The 7,728-nt window shown below is 39.6% G+C and overlaps 1 pseudogene; it reads right to left on the bottom strand.

Moving 5' to 3' along the window:
- Positions 1-4,765: 4,765 nt before the first annotated feature.
- Positions 4,766-7,127, bottom strand: LOC109702765 (ras GTPase-activating protein-binding protein 1 pseudogene; annotated as a pseudogene).
- Between the last annotated feature and the right edge of the window lie 601 nt (positions 7,128-7,728).

Here is a 7,728-nt window from a genome sequence, read left to right as displayed (position 1 = left end):
GCTGTGCTGGGTGACAGCACAGTGCTCTTTCTTCATTGGGCTCCTGCATTGCTCTAAGTATTTTCTAGCTGTCAATTTTTCCTCTGTGTTTGGCAAACTTTACCTTTGCCCTTTGCTTCTAGATGTAAACCCACAAGAAAAATGATCTTGTTAACTTTCAACAATATGTCTACTACTTATCCACATAGTATAGTTGAGTCACGTTCCATACATTTGACCAGTGTCCTATCTAGCCTCCTTTGAGAAACAGCAAAGCAACAAGAGAGAGGGTGCCTAAGAAGTGAGCAAAGAAAACCCTTTACCTCTTTCACCTACATTGCCCAGCCACTCATCAATGTCCCTCTCCAACTCAGCACCTAAGTCTCCCTTCTATTTCTGATGTGCTTGTCCTTTTCATATTGTTGATAATGGGTTTTTAATTTGAGCTCCCAACTCAAATCAACTCTCAAAATACGGAAAGCCAAGTCACTTCTACATGACTTTTATCACGTCAGCCCATAAAGCCTTTTCATGTTCAATGCCAGATCACGGTCTGAGACCCTGTGAAATCTTGCCTAATATGCTTCCTTATATATTACTAATCATCCACAGGTGTGGTTTATGGGCCAATGATTCAAAGCATTTTGAATACTGACCAGGGGAAGATTTGTAATGTTCAAATTTGAGCTCTGAAATCATGGTTCTACAGCTAATTGGTAAGGTGCAGATTCTCTACAGTGTCCTAACTGCTCCCAAACTCTTTTTGCTCATTCATGCAAGACAGTGCTATTTCTTAGAAGGTAGTGAGCAAACGTGTGGGTGGAGATTACAAATTCTATCAAATTCTATGATGTTATCTATCCATTTATTTATTTACTTATCTATTTATTTATTCACTTATTTTTTGTGGTACTGCGGTTTGAATTCAGTGTCTCATGCTTGCTTGGCAAGTGCTCTACCACTTGAATCATGCCCCCAGGACTTTTTGCTGATAGTTATTTTCAAGTAGGGTTTTATGTCTTTTTCCTCTAGATCATCTGGGACTGTGATCCTCCCGTTTATGCCTCCCACAGAGCTGGGATGACAGGAACACTTCACCATGCCTAGTTTGTTGGCTGAGATAAGGGATCTCACCAACTTTTCACCCAGAACAGCCTTGAAATTATGATCCAGTTTCCACCTCCCAAGTGACTGGGACTGCAGGCATAAGCCACCATGCCTGGCTCCTTTCAGTATTTATTACTGTTGTCAGTTCCTATCTTACTGTCTTAACCGTTGGTACGTGTAGGATTCTTAACCATTGGTACGTGTAGGATTGTTCTGGGAGGCTACCCACTTGCAAGTCAACTTTCTGTGAGTAGACTGTCTTGAACTTGCATTTATGCCTACATCTCTGTACACCTACTTATCCTTTATCATGGAATTCTTTATGCCATGACAGTATCTGATCTTGCTTTTTCATCTTTCTTCTACCAAGGCCCTTCCCAATTATACCCTGGAGGCATCCTGCTTTGTGAGCATAAATTAGGACTGCTTCAATAGATTGCACACTTCCCAGAGACATTCTCTTTACAGCAATTTAGCTTGTGCGGCATAGCAGGCCTGATTACAATAGGCCCAAATGAATCAAGTTAGACAGTACCTTTCGATTTGGACTTTTGAAATAAGAATGTGCATGTGAAATGAGAAAGTGATGTTTTATTTTATCAAAGAAGGCTATTCAGCATAAAGAGATAAGATTTCTAGTGTGTCTAGAATATAATAATGCCATTCTTGAATTATTATTTCAAGTATAAAGCCTGAATACTTGCACTTGTGCATATAACTTATACAACCAGCATGCTAAATATGTGATGAATTCTTTGAGGATAACTTTAGGATTATAATTAATATTTATTAAGCACTTTCTATGTGTTAAGCCTAAATCCTTTGCATGCATTAAATAATTATTACTCCCAATTAGGAGTGCTGGGGAAAAGAAATGTGAAATAATTTACCCAAGTGACACAATGAACAAAAGACCTGGAAGGGAAAGATGTCTTACTGTGTATTGTTTTTCACTGGATCTCTGTAAGGTGCCCAATGTGATGTTTTGATAGATTTAATTTTACTCTATGGGCACAGCTAGAGCTCAGACTTCTCTAGCAAAAATTGTGTGAAATCCTGAAAATTGACATGGTAGCCCCTTTCTAAAATTTACAAATCTTATCTCCTTAAAGTAGCTACTTAAAAACACTGAGTGGGGGCTGGTCGAGTGGCACAAGTGGTAGAGCACCTGCCCTGAGTTCAAACCCTAGTAATGCCAAAAAACAAAAACAAAACTGAGTGACTGAGTGTGACCTAGAGTGCCTGCCTAGCAAGTGTGAAACCTTAAGTTCAAACCCCAGTGCCACCAAAACAATGAACCAAAAAATGAGTGAGCCCAATAACAAAAGATGAACAACCCAATGAAAACTTGGACAAAATATTTGCGTAGATACAGGAAACCTGTTTTCCTTGCAGTGAATTACAGGCAGTTTTGACCAAGTGTTCTCAAATAATACAAAAGAAACAAAAAATTCAAAAGAAATTTTATAAAAAGGACTGGAGGTGTGGCTCAATAGTAAGAGAACATCTGCCTAGTAAGTGGGACGACCTAAGTTCAAACCCCAGTACTGCCAAAAGTAAATATAAATAAAAATAACAAAATAAAAACTGTGGATGCATCAATTACTTTGCCTCTGAAAGGGGAAAGATAGAAACAGTGTCTTGCCTGTCTCAAGATATTGCTTTGTGAATCAAATAAGAAAACATATGACAGCCCTGTAGACCCTGTTTCCCTCTTAGATGAGCTCATTACAGTATGTATTTTGCCTGTTCTTATATCACAAAGTTCTCTGGGATAAGAAGCATTAAAGAGTTCTTAAATTTCTCCTCCCAAAACCTTCTTCGGTTCTGAGAAGTGTACATAAGGAGCTTGCCTCAATGCCAGCCATAAATAGAATCCACCAGGCAGTCTACCTGCACCCAGCTTTTTGGAGCACTGTGTCCTATAAACTCTATGTGGTCTGGCACTGTGTCCTCATAAAAAATCTCTCTGGAGAATGCATGCTCATCTGTGTTCTGAATACTCAAAGGGAAAAACAATGACATTTTGTTAAGAAGAAGTGAATTTACCTACATGGAATGAGAAAAAAAAATTCTTTGCATAGTTTAATGATAGAATATTGGCCAGAGTGTTTTTTATTTACTTTTTTTCCAAAATGAAATCACTTTTCTTAGTGACCTCAGCAAGAGGTAATGATGTCATTGTCTTTGGCCTTTTGATAGGCCTAATCTATTTTTTGTTGTGTTAAGCCACCTTTACCATGAAAAGCAAGTTAACAGGGCCTGTCTGCTCTCCATACAATGTAGCATGGCTGATCATCATCCTCTAAGCTTTCCTCAGAGAACAAGGCTCCCCTTCCTCCAAATGCATACTTTCTATAATAAAATTATTTCATCAGAAATGACTGCTCATGCAGAAGGAGAAGACGTTTGCCATAACATAAGCAGAGAGAAGTAAAATCAACTGCTGTTGAGTGATTATGATGTTATTAAACAAACTGGAGCTTTGCACAAGCATATCTCCCAAAATTTAAGGGCTTATTGAAGGACCTGAAACACCTAAGTGGGAGCTGAGAGCACAAGGTCAGGGAACTACATGGCTCATGTTGCTTCTAGGTGCATGTCCACAGCTCATGCCCTGCACTGCTTTTGCACGCAGTGAAAAGTGTCTCTTCCTATTGGTCAAATATATGCCCATAATTCCATGAGGAGCATGAGTTCAAGTCCAGCCAGGACTATGTTGCAAGATCTCATCTTAAAAAAGAAATTTATAAGAAATATATTTATCCCTCAGTTGCCTGAAGGAAAACAAAAAGCCTCTGTAAGGCAGACTTTATGCAGGCTTGGATCACCCATATGATTTGTGACACTGACTCCTCCTTGCCCAGGAAGTCTCTTGGGTTACAGACATACTAGTCAGTGAAAGCATTGTGGGTGAATGACAGGCTTATCCTTTAAAGTATCAATTGATAAAGCTATCTTTATTGTTAAGACATTCAAATGTTTTTCTAAAAATTAAACATTACATGGCTGTACATGATCAAAACTAATCAATAGAAAGTTTGAATGTCTACATATCAAAGTTATCTAACTAGAATTTTTTTGTTGTTTTTTTTGAAGTATGTGGGTTTGAACTCAGGGCCTTGCTCTTTCTAGGCAGGAGCTCTACTACTTGAGTCATACTGCCAGTCCTTTTTGCTTTAGTTATTTTTGAGATAGTGTCTCGCTTTATGCTCAGATGGGCTTGGACCTTGATCCTCCTGTTTATGCTTCCCAGGTAGCTGGTATGACACTGGTATGAGAGGTGTGCCATCGCATCCAGCTTTTATTGGTTCAGATGGGGTCTCTTTTGCCTGAACTGACCTTGAACTGTGATCCTCTGGATCTCTAACTTCTAGGCAGCTAGGATTATCGGCTTGAGCCACTGGGCCCAGTCTCAATTTCTTTTTTGACCCTTATAGAACTTGTCCTAAATTCCTGATGGTAAGCATTAATCACCAATATGAACAATATTTTCTCTCTATGGCTGTAGAGTGGCTCAAAACAACTGAAACACACACATATGTATTTCCTTAACAAGCCTCCTACTGATCACTTTTCCTACAATTCTCTCTACTGATTCTTAAAATAGAAATACATCCTAAGACAATGATGTTTAAACAGAATTATTTATTTATTTATTTATTTATTTTAAAACAAATCTAGAATTTTTATTATTTTTCTTTAAACAATTGCCAAGACTAGAGTCAAAGATAAATAGAAGGCACAACAGTTTGCTCTGGTTTTTGTTATTCAGATTTGGAGGATTTTGGGTTTTTTTGCTTATTTTCTTTTTCTTTTTACAAATACAAATGAAACATGAAAAAAACTACTTCAAAAAAATCTAACATTTCAAGAAAGTCTATCAGTTGCATTTTAAACATTTAAAACCTATCTCACAATTTAAATTTCAGTGGTAAAAACAGTAGGTTTTAGAATCATTTTGTGATCACGTATCAAAAGAAAAAAATTCTATTAACACCTTTTATTCGGATAACTAACACCAGTGAGAATCAAACTTGTTAAATGTTCCAAATGGCATTTTTTCCACATCAGAAGGTAGTCATGACTCAAGAAACAATTTGGATTATTCCTGCCTCCAAAATGTGTATCAAAGCCTGTATTTGTCACAGGATTTTGAAACATATAGAAAATAAGAAATATTCCAATGAATGAACATACCAAATGTCAGTAATAAACGAGACATATTCCTTTGGGGAAATGGCTGTTTTTAAAAAAAATCCAGTCTGTATATGCAAAGTAAGCAAGGAAATTCAGTCTTTTTTCTTCTTTAAAAATCCATTACTCCTAAAATATCATTCCACAAAATTGGAATTGAAGGACTAAAGGGCCAGGAGAAGGAAGGGGCAGACACCAGTAACACAAAACGAAATAAAATTGTACAAACTTAAGCAGTTTATAATTGACTAGAATCATCATACTCCAAGGTAGCAAAGGCTGGTTGAAGAAATTCACCATTCTGCAGGAGCTGGGGTTTATATGCTACGTGAAGATCAGTGATAAGCAATTCACTGCCTTGGAGCAATCCCCCTTCCCACTCCAAATCCTGGTTTCTGCACCATGCCTCCACGGGGAGGGCCTCTCGTTCCACCACTCAGCCCACCTCGAGGGCCTCCAGGTCCCCGCAGGCAGTTATCTCGGCGGTCTCCTTCCCTGGCAGCTCGAGTCTTCTTCTCTTCCACATTTAGGCGAGCTTCACCTCTGAACATGGTAGGCCTGTTGCTGAGGACCTTCTCAACAGGCTCAGAATCATCAAACAAGACAAAGCCGAAATTGGGTAACTTCCGGCCGCTGTTGATGCGCAGCTCCACCACATTCCCGTAACTTTGGAAGAAATCCTTAAGTTCTGATTTGTCCACCGCATGAGGGAAGTTGCCAATGAAGAATTGGTGACTGTCAGGGTGTCTCACAGTTCTTCGCTGTTCAACACCACCTTGCTCACCAGTCTCGCGGATTGGCCTGGGTCCTCTCTGCGGAGGAAGATTTATTCGTTGTTCTCGAACTCTTTGGTCCCTCTGAGGCCTCTGTGGTGGAGTCTGAGATTCAGGTTTAGACTCTAGAGGGGGCTGTGAAGCTGGCACTTTAACAACATGAGGTGGTATCCCAGGACCTGAAACAGCTCCACTTGGAGGAAGATTCTTACTGGTCACAGATGCCCAAGAAAATGTCCTCAAGTCTTCCCGCACAGTCTGAGCGATGTCTGCAGGTGCTGGAGAGGAACTCTTCTGAGCATCCTCAGGAGCAGTTTCTTCTAATACCGGGTCACACTTTTCCTCTTGGAATTCAGATACAGGTTCCTGCTGTGGTTCTGGTTCAGGATCAGGCTCTGGCTCAGCAACAGGCTCCTCTAAGTGTTCTTCCAAGTCATTGCGGACAGTCTGATCATAGAAAGTTCCAGAGTCATCAGGTACCACTTCAGGCGTCTGCTGTCTCTCTTCAGGTTCTTCTACTTCTTCCTCAGACTCTTCCTGAGGCTCAGTAACAAAGCCACCAAAGACCTCATCTTGGTATCTGAAGATATCATTATGAACATAGAATTTATTTGCAGCAGAGCCCTCAGGAGCAAGGACAAATGTTTGCATGAATCTCCGCAGAGCCTGGTTATTGTTGGAGAGCAGTCCCATCACCTGGACCACCACGCCATCATTCAGAGTAGCGTGTGCATCAACATGGCGAATCTTGGTGTGGCAGTTGGTAAAGTTTTGTGACATCACTTTCCTATGAATTTCTTTCTGTCCATAGACTGCATCTGCTGGCTTTCCATTTGAATCCAGTCCCCCATGGACATAGGAAGAGTTCTTGCCATAAAATCTATGGAGCATGTCAGGGGCTCGGTTCAGCAGTGTGTAATACTGTTTCACAAATTCCCGCCCGACCAGCAGGGGACTAGGCTTCTCCATAACCATTGCTTTGGTCAATTCAACCTGCGTGGCTGACCGGGAGAGGAACAAGCTTTGCTCCACAGCACAGAGGGCAGCAAGAATCCCTCACGCAACTGCTTCCACCTAAACAGATTTAATGATAAAGAATGCCAAGTCTTCTCAGCCATTTTACCTAAGAATTTGAGGTTAAAAAAAACAGTCAATAAAACATTAGCAACAAATCCTTATAATAAGAAAATTTAAAAATTCAGTTATGCTAAAACAACCTCTAAAGGATTCAATAAAGAAGACAAAGAGAATTATTCTAATTTAAGCCTCTCACCTATTTTGTTATAGGATAGGCCTTCTTTGAAATTTGATATTTTGTTATTTTGTAATACTTTTGGCAATTTTTTGGTTATCTAATGCCAATATCTGATCATTATGGAAACAGTTCCCATGTGCAGCAGAGAAGTGGAGGGGGAACTGTGTGAGAGTGAGATGCCTGACCACCAGTGCCCCACTGGAACACCAGTGCTATTTGAGAGGAACTTTCCCTGGACCCACCTGGTCAAAACTCTCTATTCTTAGATTTCTCTTGATTTTAAAAATGCATAAAAGGATTTTAGAGAGTGGAATAATATTAATAAAATAGATATAATAGTTATCCATTTAACAAAAAAATTGCCCCCTAGCTTCAAAAAGTAAGCATGGTATATGCTTGTTTTGGTATCAGTGATGA

Source organism: Castor canadensis, chromosome 9 (assembly GCF_047511655.1).
Source record: "Castor canadensis chromosome 9, mCasCan1.hap1v2, whole genome shotgun sequence".
Classification (NCBI taxonomy): domain Eukaryota; kingdom Metazoa; phylum Chordata; class Mammalia; order Rodentia; family Castoridae; genus Castor; species Castor canadensis.
This window is presented reverse-complemented; position numbering and strand designations above follow the sequence as displayed.